The 24912-nt window shown below is 35.2% G+C and overlaps 2 protein-coding genes across 8 annotated transcripts in view; one reads left to right on the top strand and one right to left on the bottom strand.

Moving 5' to 3' along the window:
- The window catches only part of LOC123549804 (pre-mRNA-splicing factor ATP-dependent RNA helicase PRP16-like), a 162818-nt gene that overhangs the window by 35242 nt on the left and 102664 nt on the right, over positions 1-24912 (bottom strand). The window lies entirely within an intron of this gene.
- The window catches only part of LOC123549807 (uncharacterized), a 31011-nt gene that overhangs the window by 2405 nt on the left and 3694 nt on the right, over positions 1-24912 (top strand). The window contains exons 1-2 of one of the 7 annotated variants that reach the window (XM_053545013.1): positions 4932-4948; positions 5113-5166. The exons of 1 other annotated variant lie outside the window; for it this stretch is intronic. The gene's annotated coding sequence lies outside the window, so the exon portion shown is untranslated. Of the gene's footprint in view, positions 1-1977; positions 2167-4605; positions 4761-4802; positions 4949-4974; positions 5167-24912 lie in introns of those variants that run through there. 5 more of the 7 variants (XM_045338226.2, XM_045338224.2, XM_045338222.2 and 2 more) reach the window with 5 other exon arrangements.

Below are 24912 nucleotides of genomic sequence, written 5' to 3'. Positions count from 1 at the left end.
ATTAAGTGGGAAACATTTTTCTTTTTTTAGTAACAGTGACCTTGACAAAAGTGACCACAAATATAATCCAAATCTTTGTCTTGCTAAGAACTATTTATATACCAAGTTTGATAACACATAGCCTGAACTAAAGATATTGAGCAGATACCATTTTTCTATTTTTAGTAACAGTGACCTTGGGGCCCCCAGCAGCTCGAAATGCAATCCTCCTAAGCTACCAAAAAAAACAAACAAGAGGGCCATAATGGCCCTATATCGCTCACCTGAGAAGAGTTGCTTGCTTGAACAAATTTCTAAGCTTAAGCTTTAAAAACAAACAAAAAACATAGGAGAGTGGGTCAAGGTAAAGATTATGCAGATTACTTTTGAAATCTGTAAAAAAAATATTACAGGTGGTCCAAATAGTTTTGCTGTAGCTTAAAAACAAGAAAGTAGGTCAGTAGGTCACATTGATGGTCAATGAAAGTTAGTTTAAAGATCGGCATGCAAACTGTACATGTCATCCAATTTTCAAGGTTGTATCTTAAACTAGAAATGTGTCCATGGGACACAGATGCCCCCACTACATGACATTAGTCAGGGGCCAGAACTCCTACAATACTGAATGAATCCGGATGCGAAACCCCAGGTGCACAACTACACATGCTGACCAACATTCCTGTAAACTTTGGTGATTCTAGGTCAAATACTTTTGGGGCTATGTACGACACAACATTAAAATGACCAATTTTTTACGAAGTCAGGGGCCATAACTCCTACATGACTGGATGAATCCGGACGCGAAACCCCAGGTGCACAACTACACATGCTGACCAACATGCCTGTAAAGTTTTGTGACTCTAGGTCATATACTTTTGGAGCTAGGCACGACACAACATTAAAATGACCAATTTTTACAAAGTCAGGGGCCATAACTTCTACATGACTGAATGAATCCGGATGCGAAACCCCAGGTGCACAACTACACATGCTGACCAACATTCCTGTAAACTTTGGTGATTCTAGGTCTAATACTTTTGGAGCTATGCGCGACACAACATTAAAATGACCAATTTTTTACTAAGTCAGGGGCCATAACTCCTATATGTCTGGATGAATCCAGACGCGAAACCCCAGGTGCACAACTGCACATGCTGACCAACATGCCTGTAAAGTTTTGTGACTCTAGGTCATATACTTTTGGAGCTAGGCACGACACAACATTAAAATGACCAATTTTTACAAAGTCAGGGGCCATAACTTCTACATGACTGAATGGATCCGGACGCGAAACCCCAGGTGCACAACTACACATGTTGACCAACATTCTTGTAAAGTTTTGTGACTCTACGTCAAATACTTTCAGAGCTACGCGCGACACAACATTTTCGGACGGACGGACGGACGGACGGAAGGACGGACGGACAAGAGCAAATCTATATGCCCCCCCCCAAAGTGGGGGCATAAAAACAAGAAAGTAGGTCAGTAGGTCACATTCCTGGTCAATATATGTCTTGAAAAGTTTGGTTTTAATATCAAATTTAGGAAATGGTTTCAAATGCTTTTGGTTGGTTCAAAAACTGCTATACAGACGGCTTTATATCTGATTTCTTCAGTATACCGCGTTTAATAAACAAGGTTTTTTGATTGCACCGGCCTCCATAAGAATTTTTTTAAATAATTCAGGCATCATGGTATCAACTCTACGGAATGGCTGTGATTGTGTAACTTACTTTCATAAGAAGGTCAATTTGGTAAGGTAACAATGTAATTCATTCCGTAGAGCTGCAAGTGATATACCATGGAAAACTGTATGGGGTCAAAATTCAGGTTCTTTTTCTTCAAAACATTAAGCGAAACAGTTTCAATGGAAATTTTTACACGATGTTATATTTACAGAACATAAACTGAGTCTCATGAAATTATCAAAAGGAATTTTAATACACCCAAACAACACAGCGAAAATTTGGTGCACTTGGTGTGGGGCTGTTATTTTGCCAAATTTTTTAAAAACATGACTCTTAAAATATGAACTTGAATGCATTGTTTAAATATGTCAACATCTGTTATTCTGCTTTTAAATTTGCTGTTTTTTTTCTGGATATTTTGATGACAAGCAGGTGAATAAATTGATTAATACAATTATATATGAAACAAAATGGGAAATTTGGAAATAAAGAAATAATTGTAAGTACAATAACAACTATAATTTTTTTATAAACAACTGGTTAGAAAACTTAAGGAACAAATAAAATGGCACAGTACTGATAACGAAAAACTACAGTTACTGAAATCTACTGAGTCCATTGTCAGATACATACATAGACGTGTAAGTTTTTCACAATGTTCTGTATATTATTCATATGTTTGTCTTAATTTACTTTAATGTCTTTTTTATGGCTATTGTTAAGCAAATGTTCATACCTTATACAGAAAAACAAGAGGCCCAAATTGGCCTAAGTCACTCACCTGAAGAAAACCTTAACCATCTGACTTTGCTTATAACTTAAGGTTTAAGCTATTCATTAAAACAGAAGTTAATTACAGGGTTTTTTTTCTGTATTTTGCTGTCACACACCAAAAACGCATAACCATCAGAAGAAATCATTCAAATGCATTTCCATTTTAACTCTAATGGCCCCTAAAAGGGCCCAAGTGCCCCCATTTGAACAAATTTGGCATAAAACATTATAATGATGTTAAAGATGAAGAATCATCAAGTGGTTCATGAGAAAAAGTACTTTAAAGGTGTTTCTATTTTAAGCTCTAGTGGCTCCTAAAAGGGAGCAGGATGTATTGTAATAAAAATCAGTCATGTTGACATTATCTACCACCTAACACTTGGTGTCCTACAAAAAATATTACATCAAGAAATAGTAATTCCCTATTTCATCCACATTTTCATATAAAAGACATTAAACACTCCAACTCATTATAAACCCATAGAAAAATCAGCTCAGTCTACGCCCTCAGACATAAAACCTCTTTGATGTATTTTTCATAAATCAAAACCATGGGTTTGCTATTATGTTATTTCTTATTTAAACAAAACTTCAAATTTAAGGTGTCAACTAAATGGAAAAAAATATTCCTGCTTCCCGGGCAACCAGGGGTACAAGAGCTCTTTGTAACTCTTGTTGTCTGTTGATCATGTTATGCAATGTTAAATAAAGCTTAAATACCTCCACCTTTTAAGATTAGGGCTGTGATGGTTGAGACTGATTAACTGTTAATAATCTCTGATAACTGTGTTATAACACTGCATCAGGTATTTAACTGAAGTATTAAAACCATTGCTTTTCTCAAACCATGGTTTGTCCACAGAGATAAGGTAAGTGACTTTATAATCTTTGACTGATAAACATACATCAGCCACACTGTAGATATCACAGTCCTCTCTGCATGGTACAAAATTATACACACCACATTAAGTATTGTGACAACACATATTTTTATGCTAAGTAGACCTTTCTAACCTAAACGTAATTATGAAACGGAATACTGAATCCTTAAAATTTTAGGCTAATTTGTGGTCTATGGGAGACAATTTCATCAAATAGTAATGCAGTAGTATCTCCCTTAGACCATTATTTGCAAATAACATTTACAGATTCAGTAATCCGTTTCCGATTTACGTTTACGTTAGAAAGGTCTAGTAGCCCACATCACCCACAAAATTCGCTTGTAAAGTAGTAAGTTTGAATAGCAAGTATCATAATAATAATTCATCATTTAAAATCCATTCACAAGCATCACCATCATCATCATCATCAACATCAATAAAATTACCAAGATTTATCATCAACATCATACCCAATGCCTCTGTCATCATCATCATCAGAGGACCTTATCACCATCATAATCATCATAATCATCACCATCAAAACTAAGATGAATCATCATTATCATCCTTGCTGCCACCGCTGTCTGTCATTATCATCGTCATCAATATAACATTGTCCTCAAATATTAAAAACATTATCACAATTAATCATAATTTACATGAAGAACACTAAAAACTCAATGACAAAGATACTCATCATGAATTTACATAAATTTTATCAAGCACTATAACTCACTGATATTTCAATCATCAGCAAAATTGTCATCATCACCACCAATAATAACATTAGAATAATAATCATCATAATCTACACCATCAACAACAACATCAGAATTATAATCATCATCATCATCATCACTACCACTAACAACAACATAAGAATAATAATACTATCATCACATCACCAAAACCACCACCAGAATTATACTCATCATCATTATCATCATCATCACCAACAACAACAACATAAAAGTAAAAGTCATCATCAATAATACTAAAACCATAATCATTATACACCAAAGCAATGTAATCATCATCATCATCATCATCAGCAGCAGCAGCAGCATCAGGATCATCATCATCATCATTATCTCAATAACATAAAATCAGATTTATAAACTGCATCAATTGCCCTTATATGGCCTAGCTATGATATCCTGTAACTGGATCTGATTGACCTCATGATTCACAGTTTCATTTTCTCTATTTGCCGTGACAAGTTATATAGACATGAAAATCTGTGCACACCACCCTAAAATTTTCACGCGGTTCTAATACCCCCAGGTACCCAGATATAAACTTCAGATATAGCTAAATCATCAGAAGGTGCGGAGATCTGAATGCACAATCATACTGATCTATTTACATATATTTACTAGTCATTGACAATTCACTTTAAAGTAGCTTAAAGAGAACAGAGAACAAAGGAAGGAAATTGGTAATTAATTAATTTATTAATTAACTGAGTTTTCATATTGTTTTCATATTATTAAATTGTGTGAGTTAGAAAGAAAGGAAGGACAGAAATTGGCTTTTTATTTATTTTTTTAAAGAATTACAAGACTTTAGTGATAATTATAATGTTGTTTTTTTTTAATTTTGTGAAAAAGTGTGAGCAGAAAATTGGTAATTAATTAATTTATTAACAGATTTTTCATATTGTTAATTTGTGTGATTTGACTGTTTAATGTTAGAAAGAAAAGAAGGACAGAACTTGGCTTTTTACTTATTTTTTTAAAAGAAGTACAAGTGATAATTATAATGTTGTTTCTTTTAATTTTGTGAAAAAGTGTGAGCAGAATATTTACCTATCCCTCAATCATGAATGGACTATAAAACCCATGGTAGGCTCTTAAATTTATCTTAAAATCAATTGTTTTCATTATCTAATTATAATAATATTTTTATCTAATTATAATAATATTTTCGTTATACAGGTGATCTATATCACCAGTTTTATTTTCATCAATGTAGTATTTCCCTACATATAGTGAAAACGTATTTTGTATTACTTAATTGCTAATTTATTTCTTATAAGGGATTTTTATTAACCTTAACCCTGCTAAATTTCTAAAATGGACTGGTCCATCGTCCAATTTGGGCAATACCATTTATTATTCAAAGGAGTGTTCACTGAAAATTTACTGATTGAATACCATGATCAGCCTGCACAAAAAAATGATTCTTGTGTAAAATTTCATTAGGAAAGGTATCTATAAAATGTTAATTTGGCATAAAAAGTAAAACAAGCAAATTCGATGAATTGGTATCCCCGGCCGAAAGGGTTTGTGGTCAGGAATGGCAAAAAAATATATCCGGCAAAAAGTTAAGGATGTTACTAAGAAGCAAATAATTTCATTTGTCAAAATCAATTTAACAGAAAATGAATGCTATTTTTTGGTTGGGGGAGTGGGGGGGGGGGGGCAGCGGGGGTGACTGGGTGAGGGTACAAAACATCGATTGATCATTATTATAAATATTGAAATATTGATGGAAAATTTAAAAAAAAATAAAAAAAAAAAATAGGGGGGGGGGGGGGGGGCACGGTGACGAAGACAAGGTGGTGACCAGGTGTGGGTACACAACTTCACATGTTTATAATAAATGTTCATGGAAAAGAATGAAAGAAGTTTTATGAAATTCTACCAATTGGTTGGTTTGTTATGCATAAATCTGTAGATTTTCAAACAATTAAAGGGCAATAACTCTAAGGAAAAATGATTTTTTGCCTCTATTTTGTAGTTAAAATCAATTCCAAAGAGTATTTCACGAAACCAGTCCTAGCGTGCAAGCTTGCGTCTGGCGCATACATGCACACCATTTAGATTTCATAGACTATGAAGTAATATAACATTTGTGTATGATATCCATAAATTAAGGAGATTAAACCAGGACACACAAGTCGTTTAAATTATAGAGAACATTATCATGCTCACATGCACATATGCACAAAACTGGGACTTAGTGACTTTGTTTGTTTACACCTATCATTGTAATATATTTGTTCTAGTCTAGAAATTCGATATGATGAGTCCAATTTCACAAAATTGACACTTGTAAAAGTTACTTCACAAAAGGTTTTTTGACTTAAATTGCTGACTTAAGCAAAGATATTGCTAAACAGCAATTAAAAGTACAGCACTAAAACATAACAAACTTTTTTTTTCATTTTTAGCTTGTCTGATTTTTTAAAAAAATAGACCACAAGGGCCATTTGTATGAAACTGTTTCAAATTTGGGTCAGTCATTTAGGAAGAGATGTCATTTAAAGCTTTTTCTATTTTTAGCCCTGGCTATGTGCAACCAGGTGGAACCATTTTAACAATTTTGTTAGAGGACCATCCAAGGAACATCCAGGCCAAGTTTCATCAACTTCCACCAAATGGTTTCACAGGAGATATTGTTTAAAGGAAAGTGTGGACGGACGGACGGACGATGGACGGACAGACGCCGGACGGTGAGCGATCACAACAGCTCAACCCGAGCACTTTGTGCTCAGGTGAGCTAAAAATTCAGCAGTGTGTAAATGACGTCATAAACACAGTAAAATGGCTACCTCCATGATCAGCAATTTTCTTGAATTCAAACTGCCATATCTTTTTCAATAGGACTCTGAGATCGTGTTTGTAAACAAATCCATTGTATTTTCTATTTTTAGAACTGATAAAACAAAGACCGGGTGGGCAGACGTCGAGCGTCCATGTCTTTTGTAAACAGTGATGTTTTTCTAACGGCTTAAACTGTCTTAAAACACAAATAATATCAATAATTTTTTGATCAATGGAAAGTGTATAAAACAAGCAATTTATTGATTACTTTTGATTATAATTTCGTAATTAAATGGATTAATTATGAACGCTTAACTTAGTGTTTTTTCTAAAAGTTTGGAGGATCGCTATGCCGCTATTAAAATCTTATGTCATTAAAACGGTTATTCATTTTAAAAAGATATTTAAATGGGAAAATATGAAAATCGTAAGCATTTCAAAACTTTTTGAATTTTTTAAATCCATAAATGAGCGAAAAAGTTATTAAAAATTAAAAATTCAGATCCCATACACAAACGATGTAAAAACATTTGTTTTTCCCACCACCAGATAAACAGGTGTCATGGCAATCTCTCCTATAGTGGTCCGATTTTAAAAATTCTTTCAGCGTTATGAAAGGCTTGAGGATGGCTGTAGGATTAACTTATTTTCAGGCTTTCCTTATCCTTTAAAGCAAGTAATATATTCGTTTTATTTTCAAAGCTTAAAATATCTTCAGCAGTACTAGTGTGCTTGCAACAAACATTCTCATAGACCATATTAAAATACAATTAACAAGAGCTGTCTCCATAGGATGACACATGCCCCCGATGGCACTTTGAATGAATAGTTATGGCCGATGTTAGAGTTTAGGACCTTTGACCTACGGAGCTGGGTCTTGCGCGCGACACGTCGTCTTACTGTGTCACACATTCATGCGTAGTTATTTTAAAATCCATGCATGAATGACAAAGATATGGACCGGATATGCCCATCAATGCACTATCATGAAAAATGACCTTTAACGTCTAAGTGTGACCTTGACCTTTGAGCTACGGACCTGGGTCTTGCGCACGATATGTCGTCTTACTGTGGTACACATTCATGCCAAGTTATTTGAAAATCCATCCATGGATGACAAAGATATGGACCGGACACGCCCATCAATGCACTATCCTTTAACGTCTAACTGCGACCTTGACCTTTGAGCTACGGACCTGGGTCTTGCGCATGACACGTCGTCTTACTGTGGTACACATTCATGCCAAGTTATTTGAAAATCCATCCATCGATGAAAAAGATATGGACCGGACACGCCCATCAATGCACCATCCTTTAAAGTCTAAGTGTGACCTTGACCTTTGAGCTACGGACCTGGGTCTTGCGCATGACATGTCGTCTTACTGTGGTACACATTCATGCCAAGTTATTTGAAAATCCATCCATCGATGAAAAAGATATGGACCGGACACGCCCATCAATGCACCATCCTTTAAAGTCTAAGTGTGACCTTGACCTTTGAGCTACGGACCTGGGTCTTGCGCGCGACACGTCGTCTTACTGTGGTACACATTCATGCTAAGTTATTTGAAAATCCATCCATCGATGACAAAGATATGGACCGGACACGCCCATCAATGCACTATCCTTTAATGTCTAAGTGTGACCTTGACCTTTGAGCTACGGACCTTGGTCTTGCGCGCGACACATCGTCTTACTGTGGTACATATTCATGCCAAGTTATTTGAAAATCCATCCATCGATGACAAAGATATGGACCGGACACGAAAATTGCGGACAGACTGACAGACCGACAGACCGACAGATTGACAGACCGACAGGCATCAAGACGGAAAGGGATGCTTGCAATGTAAGGGGGATGCTTACCCGTCAGACGGGAATCGGCGCCGGTAAAATACAAGCGTTGCTTATACCGTTTCTGGCGGCTGTCGGTAGCGAAAGCTATTGATTATTTTAAACATTTATGCATGACAGTAATTGCATAGAACCACAACTAACACTTTATAAACAACTTTTGATAAATTATTTAAACATTTTAGCCGACATTATCTTAAATACTAAATTCCTCTTGTCAGACAATATATTTAGCTTTCAAATCTCGAGCCAGAACCGTGTCTCTTTTATTTCCGTAAAAATCTATGAAACTGACTGTCAACAACTTTATTTATGCATCACAGTAATTGCATATAACAACAAATAACACAAAGTTTAAATCTTTTGGAATATTTGAGAAAGATATCTTAACAAGAGTGCAAGAATGTAACAATATACGCCCGTCACAGCAAATTTCTTTACTCTAGCACCTGTATTTGCAAATGGAGTTTTAACTTTGTGGTTGTTTAGTAATAACTAAGTGTTTTGTTTTTCTAAGTCCACAAAAAAAAACTCCTTACCAGGTAGAGATACCTTAAAATACACCTAAAATTGGAAAGTAACATCTATGTTGTACCACAGATAAGTGGTCTTGGTTTTTCCCTACGGTCAATTATAAAAAAGTTACAATATAAGTTATTTATAGTAACAACTAAGGGAAGTTAATCTTAAAAAAAAAAAAAAAAAAAAAAAAAAAAAAAAAAATTGTAAGTCCTCACAAAAATCTTTACCAGGTAGAGACTGGTCAAAATAAACCTCAAAATTGGATGTAGCATGCATATTGTACTACAGAAAAGTGGTCTCGATTTTTCCCTATGACTAGTAATGAAAAAGTTACAATATAAGCTATTTATAGTAACAACAAAGGGAGGTAATTCGAAAGAAGGGAACTGCGCATGACACTTCGCCTCAAGATGGTGTATAAGTGTGCCAAGTTACATCAAAATCCCTCCATGCATGAAGAAGAAATGCTTCGGACAATGTCATTCTTGTATCTGACCTTTGGCCTCTCAGTGTGACCTTGACCTTAGACCTAGGGACCTGGATCTTGCGCATGACATTCTGTCTCGTGGTGGTGAACATTTGTGCCAAGTTATATCAAAATCCCTCTATGCATGAAGAAGAAATGCTCCGGACAATTTTTTTTAAGAAAATAAGATAAAGGGGAATAACTCAAAAAATAGGCAAGGTAGAGTTATTGTTCTTGCACACTGCACTTCCTCCCAATGTGTTCTATCAGTGTATGAAGTTCGAAGAAAATCCCTCCAGTACTTTTGGAGTTATGCTCCGGACAAAATTTTTTAAGAAAATAAGATAAAGGGAAATAACTCAAAAAATAGGCAAGGTAGAGTTATTGTTCTTGCACACACTGCACTTCCTCCCAATGTGTTCTATCAGTGTATGAAGTTTGAAGAAAATCCCTCCAGTACTTTTGGAGTTATGCTCCGGACAAAGATCGTTGCGGACGGACGCACGCACGCACGGACGGAGAGCATTTCTAATATCCCCTTCGCCTTTGGCGGGGGGATAAAAAAAAAAAAAAAAAAATAGGGGGGGGAGGGGGTGACGAAGACATGTTTATAATAAATGTTCATGGAAAAGAATGAAAGAAGTTTTATGAAATTCTACCAATTGGTTGGTTTGTTATGCACAAATCTGTAGATTTTCAAACAATTAAAGGGCAATAACTCTAAGGAAAATTGAAAAAAAAAAATAACAGACATCATCGAAGTATGTTGGTTCATATTTATTTTAAGTTTCATGAAATTCTACCAGCTTGTTACTGAGAAATGGCTGCAGACGTGGATTTTTCATTAAATCAAGGGCAATAACTGTAAGGGAAATTGACCAATCCAAAAAAAAAACTTGATGGGCATCATTGCAGTATGTTGGTTCATATTTATTTCAAGTTTCCTGAAATTCTACCTGCTAGTTACTGAGAAATGGCTGCGGACGGACATTTTTGGGCATTTTTCATTAAATCAAGGGCAATAACTCTAAGGGAAATTGACCAATCAAAAAAAAAACTTGACGGGCATCATCACAGTATGTTGTTTCATATTTATTTCAAGTTTCATGAAATTCTACCTGCTAGTTACTGAGAAATGGCTGTGGACGAACGCACGCACACACGGACGTGACGGACGGACAACGCCATTTCAATACCCCCCTCCCGATAAAAAAATATTGCCTGAGATCCGTAGATCTGCGCTCTCCCTACTGAGCTAAGCGGGTGGGCTAAATTAGCTCTTAATTAATTAAGGTAGTTCTGCACGTTTGATAAACCGGAAGTGAGGTCCAAATTTTTCAAATCAGTCTAGCAAAAAATCAAGCACTGCGTGACGACCCTATCTTTTTTATTTGCAGAATTTTCTAGGAATATTCTGAAGTTTTGAAAAATCAGAGTTTAATTAAATTCCACATTGTAGAAAAAATTTTGATCCAAACGTGCAGAACTACCTTAAGACAACTATTAATTTTATTAAAAAAGGACTTAAAGGTGAAGCATTGCACAATAAATCTTTTTCTTTTCACTTATTCTTCATATTCACATAGTCACTTGTTCAATTTAAATCAAATTAAGCATCTGTTCTTCTTTATTATATATCATTTTTATATAATATTATATGACTTTAATGGAGAATTAGTATGTAGGTAGGATTTTAAATTTTTCATTAAGGAAAAAGGCCCCAATTTTCTTTTGAAATTTGACATGTAAAACAACTTGCTTTTATGTAATTAATATGTAATACTAATAGTTTTCATTTGTTTTTTTGGGGTTTAAAGTCGCAACTACAAAACTGATAAAAAAATTTGCATAAAGCATAAAATATCCATACCATCGTTCACATTTGTAAGATATGTACCGGTACTCGCGTGCAAAATCTGCACCCCAGTGTAAACAAAAATCTTTCCTCATAAGGACCAAAATGCATTGCATGCAGAATTTGGATACGGTGTATATTTTTACCTAGTAGGATCTGATGCAATATCCTTTTCTCCTGCACAAATTTGTAGGATTTTTATGCCCCCGAAGGGAGGCATATAGTTTTTGAACCGTCTGTCAGTCTGTCGGTCTGTCAGTCTGTCCGCAATTTTCGTGTCCGGTCCATATCTTTGTCATCGATGGATGGATTTTCAAATAACTTGGCATGAATGTGTGCCACAGTAAGACGACGTGTCGTGCACAAGACCCAGGTCCGTAGCTCAAAGGTCAAGGTCACACTTAGACATTAAAGGATAGTGCATTGATGGGCGTGTCCGGTCCATATCTTTGTCATCAATGGATGGATTTTCAAATAACTTGGCATGAATGTGTACCACAGTAAGACGACGTGTCGCGCGCAAGACCCAGGTCCATAGCTCAAAGGTCAAGGTCACACTTAGACATGAAAGGATAGTGCATTGATGGGCGTGTCCGGTCCATATCTTTGTCAACCATGGATGGATTTTCAAATAACTTGGCATGAATGTGTACCACAGTAAGACGACGTGTCGCGCGCAAGACCCAGGTCCGTAGCTCAAAGGTCAAGGTCACACTTAGACATGAAAGGATAGTGCATTGATGGGCGTGTCCGGTCCATATCTTTGTCAACCATGGATGGATTTTCAAATAACTTGGCATGAATGTGTACCACAGTAAGACCACGTGTCGCGCGCAAGACCCAGGTCCGTAGCTCAAAGGTCAAGGTCACACTTAGACGTTAAAGGTCATTTTTCATGATAGTGCATTGATGGGCGTGTCCGGTCCATATCTTTGTCATTCATGCATGGATTTTAAAATAACTATGCATGAATGTGTGGCACAGTAAGACGACGTGTCGCGCGCAAGACCCAGCTCCGTAGGTCAAAGGTCCTAAACTCTAACATCGGCCATAACTACTCATTCAAAGTGCCATCGGGGGCATATGTCATCCTATGGAGACAGCTCTTGTTTTTATTGACTTTTAATGCATTCATTTTTAAAACAAAGAGCTTAACAAAGGAAACAAGTGAAAACTGAAAATTCTACAACCAGACAATGTATTCAGGCTACACAGGTTTGGTTTCCTTTAATGAAAAAAAAATTAAATAATTTTTTAAGTCTTAGTCTTCACAATATTAAGCTGACAACTTTAAAATCATTTTGTTTGTTTGTTTGTTTTTGGTTTAACGCCAATTTTCAATTATGTAACTGCGGGCAGTTAACCTAACTGAACTCTGTACCAGAAAAACCTATTCTCCGTAAATAACTGCCAACTTCCCCACATGTATGAATCAGTGGTGGAGGACAAATGATTTCAGACACAATGTTTTTTGTCAAATCATCAAAGAGAAGATAATTATATGTCTTGCCTGAGGATCAAACTCACAACCCCCATGATCCATAGATCAGCGCTCTTCCTATTGAGCGAACTGGGAAGGCTGGAAAAGGTTTACCGTACTTTGGGATATTTTCGTCATAGTTATTTTTTCCGCCTATTTCTCCACCCATATGAAGTGGCAAAAATATAACGCTCGAAAATATACCTATGTCAAAAATTTGACACCATATAAACATTAACATATCTACATTGACTATCCATTGCAAATACCTGACATCGGGTATGAAAGGATAATTGCTTTTGTATTACCTGTATTGTTACAAAAACGTGAAACCCGAGATTTTCTCACCTTGACCAATTTCTATTAAATCTATTAAAAAAGCAGCGAGGACTGTAATTTACGCGAGTTGTGTAATGTGGAATTACAAGAAATATACAGTCGACATCATACTTGCGACCACCTCTATTAAGCGATTTTTGTATTAAACGACCGGTTAAAATCCCTCCCAAACGTTTTCAGTACATAAATTCATTCCATTAAACGACACTTTATTAAACGACTAGTGACCACATTAATGTAGTCCCGCCAGGTAAAATATTCGACAAAAGTATCTATTAAGCGACCGGGTATCAAAATTCTACAGGGCATTTCTTCATCTGTGTAATTAGCGAGTACATTTTGCACGTGACTGAATGCAATTAACCTCTGTATCAGCCGAACTGACAAACAATCTAGCCATAATTTTCACGGTTTGTGGACTTGGAAAAGTGTTCATGATGTTAAAACAGATTTTTAAACCATACATGAATGTTCATAATAGATACAGTTACGTTAACAGTTAAAAATAAGTTTTCTTTTCATCTGACTGAAATTCATTAAGAGACCATTCCATTAAGAGACCGCTTCTTAGCAGTCCCTTGGGTGGTCTCTTAATACAATGTCGACTGTACAATGAAACACCCAGCCGCAAACGTGGGAAGTACAACATTTTATCCCCAGATATTCGTGAACATTTTAACGAATTTTATTGCTTTTATATTTAAATAAAATTTGCAATCAATTTCAGTATGAATATACCAGATATAATAATTTAAGTCACATGTAAGCAGTTTGTGTTGTTGGATACTCTTCAAAAATGCCGGTAATGTTGTTGGATTTTGATGAAATATTCGAGCAAATTTTCGCCACCTATGTAAGATGGCGAAACATACATACGCCAAAATAAAACCACTACATTTTGGGTTAAAAGGGCGAAAATTTGCCGACACGAAAATATCCCAAAGTACGGTAAACCTGAGTATCAGGCAATATAGGGCAATAACTCTTAAACCAGGCAAGTTACATTCACTTCCTGATATGCACAAGTTCATTTCATATTTATACATTTCTGTGAATTTGAGCCAGGTTCCCTGAAAATTGAAGGACAAGTTTTCTGGATAAGGCTTACACAAATATTTCACAATTACAGCATTCTGTAAAATTTGTACGGGCATAACTCTTAAATTAGCCATGGTACATTCATTTCCTGACATTATGTGCACAAGCTCACTTCATTATGAGCGATATATTTCTGAAAGTCTGGGCTACAAACTGCAAAGCTATAAGTATTACACCATATACTGACCAAGGTTTTGAAGTAAAAAAGGAAGACCAAAATGGCAACTTCTGATGATGCCCCCTATCCCTGAACTCTTTCGGGGAACGTAAGAACTCTAAAAATATTAAGTTTTCAGATTTTGTACGTTTACATTAAGGCCGTAGTACACTTAGATTCAAATTTCTTGAACTGTTGCAAGGCATCATTGTAATTTTATGTTTCAACTGCTAAAATCACATGTTTGTATGTCTCTGTCGCTTCATTTAGTAAATATTTTTTACAGATTTTAAGTACATGACCCTCCGAAGGTATATTTCATATTGAAAGAAGAAGAAAAATATGGAAACTTTTCACATTTTTCATCTAATTTCAGTTCCACTCTTGTCCATAGAAATCTGCATAATATTATTTCTATGTGCAACAGCTTTCTAATATAACCTTAAGATGTATGCGTCTTATGGGGCTTGTGTTACCATGGTAATGCATTTTGTGTCATTTATAAGCAACATACTATATGTGACAATCATTTATAAGCAACATACTATATGTGACAATCATTTATAAGCAACATACTATATGTGACAAGCAACATACTATATGTGACAATCATTTATAAGCAACATACCATATGTGACAATCATTTATAAGCAACATACCATATGTGACAATCATTTATAAGCAACATACTATATGTGACAATCATTTATAAGCAACATACCATATGTGACAATCATTTATAAGCAACATACTATATGTGACAATCATTTATAAGCAACATACCATATGTGAAAATCATTTATAAGCAACATACTATATGTGACAATCATTTATAAGCAACATACTATATGTGACAATCATTTTTTTCAACAACAGAGTCATTTTCTTTAGGACCTAAATAAATAAAGTAATTATACTTAACCTTTAGCCTGCTGGCGGCAAGTGATTCTGCCTTTGCGACCAGTGCAGACCAAGATCAGCCTGCACATCTGTGCAGTCTGATCATGGTCTGCACTGTTCGCTATTCAGTAAATTTTCAGTGAACACCCCTTCGAACAAGAGCACCGCCTTGCGGGTGCTGACGCTCATCTGATTTTTTTTAGTGTAATAGAAATATTGTCCTACCCATGATTTTCTAAGTCTAAAAAGGGCCATCATTCTTGCAAAAAGCAGGATAGAGTTATGTTTCTTGATGTACAGTGTCCACTTATGATGGTGAAAAACTGTTGCAAGTTTTAAAGCAATAGCTTTGATAGTTTATGAGAAAAGTTGACTTAAACATAATACTCAACCAAGAAAATGATTTTCTAAGTCCAAAAGGGGCAATAATTATTGCAAAAAGCAGGATGGAGTTATGTTGCTTGCTGTACAGGGTCAGCTTATGATGGTGAACAAGTGTTGCAAGTTTCAAAGCAATAGCTTTGATAGTTTAAGAGAAAAAGTTGACCTAAACATAAAACTTAACCAAGAAATCTGATATTTTCTAAGTCCAAAAGGGGCCATAAATCTTGCAAAAAGCAGGACGGAGTTATGTTTCTTGCTGTACAGGGTCAACTTATGATGGTGAACAAGTGTTGCAAGTTTTAAAGCAATAGCTTTGATAGTTTAGGATTAAAGCTGACCTAAACATAAAACTTAACCAAGAAAACTGATTTTCTAAGTCCAAAAGGGGCAATAAATCTTGCAAAAAGCAAGATGGAGTTATGTTTCTTGATGTACAGGGTCAGCTTATGATGGTGAACAAGTCTTCCAAGTTTCAAAGCAATAGCTTTGATAGTTTAGGAGAAAAGTTGACCTAAACATAAAACTTAACCAAGAAATCTGATATTTTCTAAGTACAAAAGGGGCCATAAATCTTGCAAAAAGCAAGATGGAGTTATGTTTCTTGCTATACAGGGTCAGCTTATGATGGTGAACAAGTATTCCAAGTTTCAAAGCAATAGCTTTGATAGTTTAGGAGAAAAGCTGACCTAAACATAAAACTTAACCAGGCAACGCCGACGCAGACGCCGACGCCGACGCCGACACCGACGCCGACGCCGACGCCGACAACCACTCAAGTGATGACAATAACTCATCATTTTTTTTTCAAAAAATCAGATGAGCTAATAATAAATGGTATTACCCAGTCCATTTTAGAAATTGAGCAGGCTAAGGGTTAATATATGCGCATAATATGAAACATTGTACCATATCGTATCTCGAAGTCGTATATAACCGCAGCAACAAGGTCATGATCATCATCATCATGTTTAAAATATCTTATCACTTGCAATTTTTTGTCTTTTTTTTAAAAAAAGGTATCAAAAAAATTGATCTTTCCCATTTCATATAGCTTCAAAAACATTTTATTTTTAAAGGGAAAAGCAACGTTGTTCTTAATGTTAATTTCGTCAGCTGGGATTTCTTAAATCATTTAAAGAAGTGAAATAATTTTCAAAATCGGAGTAAAACTGAGAAAGTTATGAGCATTTAAATATTTGGTCAAATTGGTGGTCATTTTGTTTCCATGGCAACAAAAAACAAAATGGCGGATTTATTAAATTTTTAGATACGCATTTCAACTGTATTTACTTATTTCTGTAAAATAATTTCTCTACTTTTTCCAGCTATAACTAGAACTGTCACAGGAGTGACTCATACCCCCACCATACGATCTTGTCACAGAAGAATGGCAACCATAAGGAATCTTAAAAATACTTTGGAGTACTTCATCCTGGGCTTCCACATTTAAGTAATACTAGTATAATACTAGTATAGTAATACTAGTAAATATATTTAATCTCTAATATTAGAGATACACTAAAAGTGAATACAAAAAAGTGTCTTACCAACACATGTTACCACAGAAAATTGTTTTTACTTTTTACATAGGACTTATAATAAAACAGTTAGAAAAATACCTAAAATATTGAAAATCTAAAAATAGGATTTCTAAAAATAGACTAATTCCTGGAATTTAAGGGTAAGAAACTCAGAACAAAAGTTAATAAAAGGTTACTTCCCTTTGGCTCTAACCAATCAGAATGAGATATAGTGAAAATACATCAAAATTGACCTTAAATTCTAGGTAAAAGGGGACACAATTCAAGAAAAAATTAGTGTCAGAGTTATGCACCTTGTGTCACATGATGTGGGTGATGAGGTGGAACATCTATTTTAAGTCTGAATCAAATCCATTCAGTAGTAACTGAGATATAGTGAAAATACATCAAAATCAACCTTAAATTTAAAGTAAAAGGGGACATAATTCATAAAAAATTTAGGTCAGAGTTATGCACCTTATGTCACATCATCTGGGTGATGAGGTGCAACAACTATTTTAAGTTTGAATCAAATCCATTTAGTAATAACTGAGATATAGTGAAAATACAACAAAATTAACCTTAAATTCTAAGTAAAAGGGGACATAATTCATGAAAACTTGGTGTCAGAGTTATGCACCTTGTGTCACATGATGTGGGCACATGATGTGGGTGATGAGGTGGAACATCTATTTTAAGTTTGAATCAAATCCATTCAGTAGTAACTGAGATATAGTGAAAATACATCAAAATCAACCTTAAATTCTAAGTAAAAAGGGGCATAATTCATAAAAAAAATCGTGTCAGAGTTATGCGCCTTGAGTCACATGATGTGGGTGATGAGGTGGAACATCTATTTTAAGTTTGAATCAAATCCATTTGGTAATAACTGAGATATAGTGAAAATACAACAAAATTAACCTTAAATTCTAAGTAAAAGGGGACATAATTCATGAAAACTTGGTGTCAAGAGTTATGCACCTTGTGTCACATGATGTGGGTGATAAGGTGGAACATGTATTTTAAGTTTGAATCAAATCCATTTGGTAATAACTGAGATAATAGATTTCGGGACGCGACGGGACGGGACGGGACGCGACGCGACGGGACGCGACAAAACTGACTCCTATTATACCCCCCTCAAACATGTTTGGTGGGGGTATAATGAAAGAAAGTATCATGTTTTACACTTTACACTCAAGAAACATATAAAAATTAATCTGTTTAAAAGGTTATTTGCTAAATAAACAAGAGGGTCATGATGACCCTGGATCGCTCACCAGAGAAATATGAGCTACATGTTTCTATTGTCAAACTGATGATTTTTAGAAAAATTTTTGAAGATTTTCCGATGTACAATCAAGTAACCCCTGGGGCGGGGCCAATTTTACCATGGGGGTCATGATTTGAACAAAGTTTGTAGAAGTCTACTAGGAAATGTTATATATCAAATATCTAAGATCTAGGCCTTCTGGTTTATTTTAGCAAATTTATGAAGATTTCCCTATGTACAATCAAGTAACCCCTGGGGCTGGGTCAATTTGACCCTGGGGGTCAAGATTTGAACCAATTTTGTAGAGGTCCACTAGGCAATGCTACATGTCAAATATCTAAGCTCTAGGCCTTCTGGTTTATTTTTAGAAAATTTTGAAGATTTTCCGATGTACAATCAAGTAACCCCTGGTGCGGGGCCAATTTTAACCCAGGGGTCATGATTTGAACAAAGTTTGTAGAAGTCTACTAGGAAATGTTACATATCAAATATCTAAGATCTAGGCCTTCTGGTTTATTTTTAGCAAATTTATGAAGATTTCCCACTGTACAATCAAGTAACCCCTGGGGCTGGGTCAATTTGACCTGGGGTGTCAAGATATGAACCAATTTTGTAGAGGTCCATTAGGCAATGCTACATGTCAAATATCTAAGCTCTAGGCCTTCTGGTTTATTTTTAGAAAATTTTGAAGATTTTTCTATGTACAATCAAGTAACTCCATGGGGCTGGTTCAATTTGAACCCGGGCGTCATGATTTGAACAAATTTTGTAGAAGTCCACTAGGCAATGCTACATGTCAAATATCTAAGATCTAGGCCTTCTAGTTTATTTTTAGAAATTTTTTGAAGATTTTCCTATGTAAAATCAAGTGACCCCTGGAGCGGGGTCAATTTTGACCCCGGGGTCATGATTTGAACAATTTTAGTAGAGGTCCACTAGGCAATGCTACAAGTCAAATATCTAAGCTCTAGGGCTTCTGGTTTTTGAGAAGAAGATTTTTAAAGATTTTCCTATGTAAAATCAAGTGACCCCTGGGGCGGGGTCAATTTTGACCCCGGGGTCACCCCGGGTGACCAAGGCAAGTGGGCGACCAGGTGTGGGTGCGCAACTTCACATGTTTATATTAAATGTTCACAGAAAAGAATGAAAGAAATTTAATGAAATTCTGCCAAATGGCAAGTTTGTTATGTACAAATATGTGGATTTTTAGACAATTAAAGGGCAATAACTCTGCAGTTACAAAAGAAATCCATACGAAATTATGTGTGCACAACCACATTATAGTGCTCTAAATTCTGTTAAAGTTTCAAAGTTCAAGGTCAAATATATCAAAAGTCATGATGCAGAAATTGCCATATTTATAGTACCCTATATAGTTAACACTTGAAACTTCTAAGGGCCATAACTCTGGTGTTACTTGGGCAATCTGACTGAAACTTGATGGGCCGCAAGAACTCATAGTGGTGAACAAGTATATGAAGTTTTAAATAAATATTCCCAACCATTTCCTAGATATGGCTCCGGACGGACGGACGGATGGACGGAAAGACGGACGGACAACGCCAAAACTATATCCCTCCGACTTTCGTCGGGGGATAATAATAATAATTTAGAGGTGGACAGTCCATAGCTCAGTGGTTTGCACACTGGCCTTCCAATCCTGAGGTCGGGGGTTCAATCCCCGGCAGCTACTCGGGAATTTTCAGAAACGCTTTTCAGTGTTTCCCACCCAACTAGAGGTGTACTGGTCAGGAACCCAGGCAATCCTTGCGTGTATCAGTGCTATACACTGGGCACGTTAAAGAACCAGGCTGTCTATTCGCAACGAGCTAGACTAAGCTAGCCGGACAAGCCTGTATCTGATTTCTGATCTATCTGTTGTGGGGGCTTTGTCTCACTCTGTCCCTCTGGTCAGATCGCTCTGTGTCTGTACTAGTACAGGATGAATTATGCGCCCTGTGTGGCTGCGTTTGAACTATGTAAAGCGCCTTTGAACGTGAAATTGATCATGAAAAGGGCGCTATATAAATCTGGTATAATAATAATAAGATTTGAACAAATCTCAAAACTCACTAGTAAGTGAAGAATACAACCCAAGTGGTATCTAAATACTGCGGTATCAATATTAACAATAATCTAAATGGCTTGTAATCCTAAACTTCAAACCTCTAACCCAAGTAGCCTTGTCTGTGACACTTACCTTGGAGGGTTGCAACACACTTCATTATGCTTGCTATATTATGCCTAACTTTCAAGATATATGCTAATAAACAGTGAGATTTCGGGGAGATGAAATAACAACTGAGATTTGATATGCTCCTTCCGACTGACACCTTTACTGTAAAATTATTAAGCGACTATTCCCACATAACGCAATTTGACCTTGGTGTTCTGTACTTTTTTGCCTCTATTTTGTAGTTAAAATCGATTCCAAAGAGTATTTCACGAAACCAGTCTTAGCGTGCAAGCTTGCATCTGGCGCATACATGCACACCATTTAGATTTCATAGACTATGAAGTAATATAACATTTGTGTATGATATCCATAAATTAAGGAGATTAAACCAGGACACACAAGTGCATTTAAATTATAGAGAACATTATCATGCTCACATGCACATATGCACAAAACTGGGACTTAGTGACTTTGTTTGTTTATGCCTATCATTGTAATATATTTGTTCTAGTCTAGAAATTCGATATGATGAGTCCAATTTCACAAAATTGACACTTGTAAAAGTTACTTCACAAAAGGTTTTTTGACTTAAAGTGCGGACTTAAGCAAAGATATTGCTAAACAGCAATTAAAAGTACAGCACTAAAACATAACAAACTTTTTTTTTCATTTTTAGCTTGTCTGATTTTTGAAAAAAAATAGACCACACTCTCTGTCCGCCATGTTTTTTGAGGAATCAAAATAATTTGAACAATCTTGGCAGAGGGTCACACAAGGACCATTTGTGTGAAATTATTTCAAAATCAGGCCAGCAGTTTCATGCAAGAAGATTTTTAAAGTTTCCACTATAGACATATAGGCGACCTCTGGCGACCATGTTTTTTGACGAATCAAAATAATTTGAACGTTCTTGGCAGAGGGTTACATAAGGGCCATTTGTATGAAATTATTTCAAATAATTTAGGAAGAGATGTCATTTAAAGCTTTTTCTATTTTTAGCCCTGGCGGCCCCTATGTGCAACCAGGTGGAACCATTTTAACAATTTTGTTAGAGGACCATCCAAGGAACATCCAGGCCAAGTTTCATCAACTTCCACCAAATGGTTTCACAGGAGATGTTGTTTAAAGGAAAGTGTGGACGGACGGACGGACGATGGACGGACAGACGCCGGACGGTGAGCGATCACAACAGCTCAACCCGAGCACTTTGTGCTCAGGTGAGCTAAAAATTCAGCAGTGTGTAAATGACATCATAAACACAGTAAAATGGCTACCTCCATGATCAGCAATTTTCTTAAATTTCAAACTGCCATATCTTTTTCAATAGGACTCTGAGATCGTGTTTGTAAACAAATCCATTGTATTTTCTATTTTTAGAACTGATAAGACAAAGACCGGGTGGGCAGATGTCGAGCGTCCATGTTTTTTGTAAACAGTGATGTTTTTCTAACTTTTCTAACGGCTTAAACTTTCTTAAAACACAAATAATATCAATAATTTTTTGATCAATGGAAAGTGTATAAAACAAGCAATTTATTGATTACTTTTGATTATAATTTCGAAATTAAATGGATTAATTATGAACGCTGAACTTAGTGTTTTTTCTAAAAGTTTGGAGGATCGCTATGCCGCTATTAAAATCTTATGTCATTAAAACGGTTATTCATTTTAAAAAGATATTTAAATGGGAAAATATGAAAATCGTAAGCATTTCAAAACTTTTTGAATTTTTAAAATCCATAAATGAGCGAAAAAGTTATTAAAAATTAAAATTTCAGATCCCATACACAAACAATGTAAAAACATTTGTTTTACCCACCACCAGATAAACAGGTGTCATGGCAATCTCTCCTATAGTGGTCCGATTTTAAAAATTCTTTCAGCGTTATGAAAGGCTTGAGGATGGCTGTAGGATTAACTTATTTTCAGGCTTTCCTTATCCTTTAAAGCAAGTAATATATTCGTTTTATTTTCAAAGCTTAAAATATCTTCAGCAGTACTAGTGTGCTTGCAACAAACATTCTCATAGACCATATTAAAATACAATTAAAAACCTGAAAAGTGTTTTAAAGTGTGACAGCCTTTTCAAAGTTAGATATAATTGGGTCATTTTATTCATTACCATGGTAAAATTAATTTAGTTCATGATATCACTATATTCTACTGAAATATGGACAATTTTAGCATATTTATCATTTTCATTAGCAATGAAAACAAAAAACAGGTATTGCAAATCAAACTGCCCAATTTTTAACTGAAAACAGCTGTGACAATTGGCCATTTTTTTTACATTCCCCATGACAGTTCCATACATGTAAATAAAAAGTGCAAAGTATTGATCATCAATCATAATGGAAGTCTGTGAAAAATACTCCAATTGGCTCAAGTACTGTAAAACAAGAGCTGTCCATTAGACAGCCAGTGCTTGACTATTCAAATTGTTGTCCCAGAAGCAGGAATATTACCACAAATGTTAAAGTATCTTTTAAATTAGAGTTTCAATCCAATATCTGCATCGTTTTGGAGATAGTAACTTGCATGCAAAACTTTAAGCAGAAGTTTTTAAGTTCAAAAGGGGAAATAATTTTGCATAATACATTCATGGGATTTAATGCTATGATCTAGTTTTATACACCCTAAGAAAAGTGTGGAGTTTCATTTCAATATCTGCATTAGTCCAAAAGGGGGCATAATTTAGCCAAAATAAATGTCATAGTTATGGGACTTGATCCTGTGATGTTGGTTATTGACTTAGAAAAAGAAACAAGAGGGCCAAGATGATGTTTCCCAGATGACCCATATTTGAACTTGGCCTAGATTTCATCAAGTCAATCATTCTGACTAAATTTTATGAATATCCAGTGTAAAATGCAGCTCTTATTGCATACACAAGATTTTTCTTTAATTTGACCAGGTGACCTAATTTTTGACTTTGATGACCCATATTCAAACTCGACCTTGATTTCATCCAAACAAACATTCTGATCAAATTTCATGCAGATCCAGTGTAAAATGCAGCCCCTATTGCATACAACAGGTTTTTCTTTAATTTGACCTAGTGACCTAGTTTTTGATCCAAGATGACCCATATTCAAATTTGACCTAGATTTCATCATTTGAGATGTACGGGACACAAACATGTATGCCCTTTTGTACACTATCTTTACTAAGTCAAGAGCCATAACTCTAGTCTGGCAAAGTGAAATCTAAAACAAAACCCAAACTGGCCTGGAAAAAAACACTGACAATATGTTTTTTCAGTGATGTTTACCCACTGTTTATTTTCACCATTTTTTTCACTGAGAAATGTAATGACAACCAGATAATTTTATTTTCAATCGCACAAATTACTGAAAAACAGAAGTTTAAAATACTGATTCAATATCGGACAATTAGAAATATTAAAGCATTATCTTGATAATAAAAGAATTTTTTTTCAATGTACTTTCAGAAATACATAATATTATTATATGGTTTCCACCTAAATCGTTAGGAAGTCAAATAAACCGAGGGACTCGACTGGCTTACTGGTTTATTTTTTATTTTAACCTTTCTCTCTCTAGCTTTTCAAAGATGTAATATTAATATTATTAATATAAGATAAATTTCTTCAGATGAGAATACTATGAACTATGAGACTGTGTATAGTAAAACCTAGATAATTTGACTTTATTGACAAAAAATATCTACCAACATCATAATAATGAAAAAGGTCATACCAGTGAGACTGAGTACCTTTATATTTATATACAACACATATATAAAAAAAAAAGTAAAATATTTTTATGATAAACATGCAATATCTCAATATAACATAACAGGATAAAGTCAAAATATCTTGTTTGATCTATAATAGGTATAAACTCATCAGCATAATTATAATGTCAATGAGTTTGTTGACTTGCAATAGGTGAATGCTCCTGGTAAAAATTGTTAATCATCTGATTGAGAAATTTCACGATGTACCAGATATACCCGCAAGACATGCAAATTTCTTTTCTTTGTATTTATCAGTGCT

This window comes from Mercenaria mercenaria, chromosome 6 (genome assembly GCF_021730395.1).
Source record: "Mercenaria mercenaria strain notata chromosome 6, MADL_Memer_1, whole genome shotgun sequence".
NCBI classification, from domain to species: domain Eukaryota; kingdom Metazoa; phylum Mollusca; class Bivalvia; order Venerida; family Veneridae; genus Mercenaria; species Mercenaria mercenaria.
Note: the sequence above shows the minus strand (reverse complement) of the source record. Positions and strands in the feature narration are given on the sequence as shown.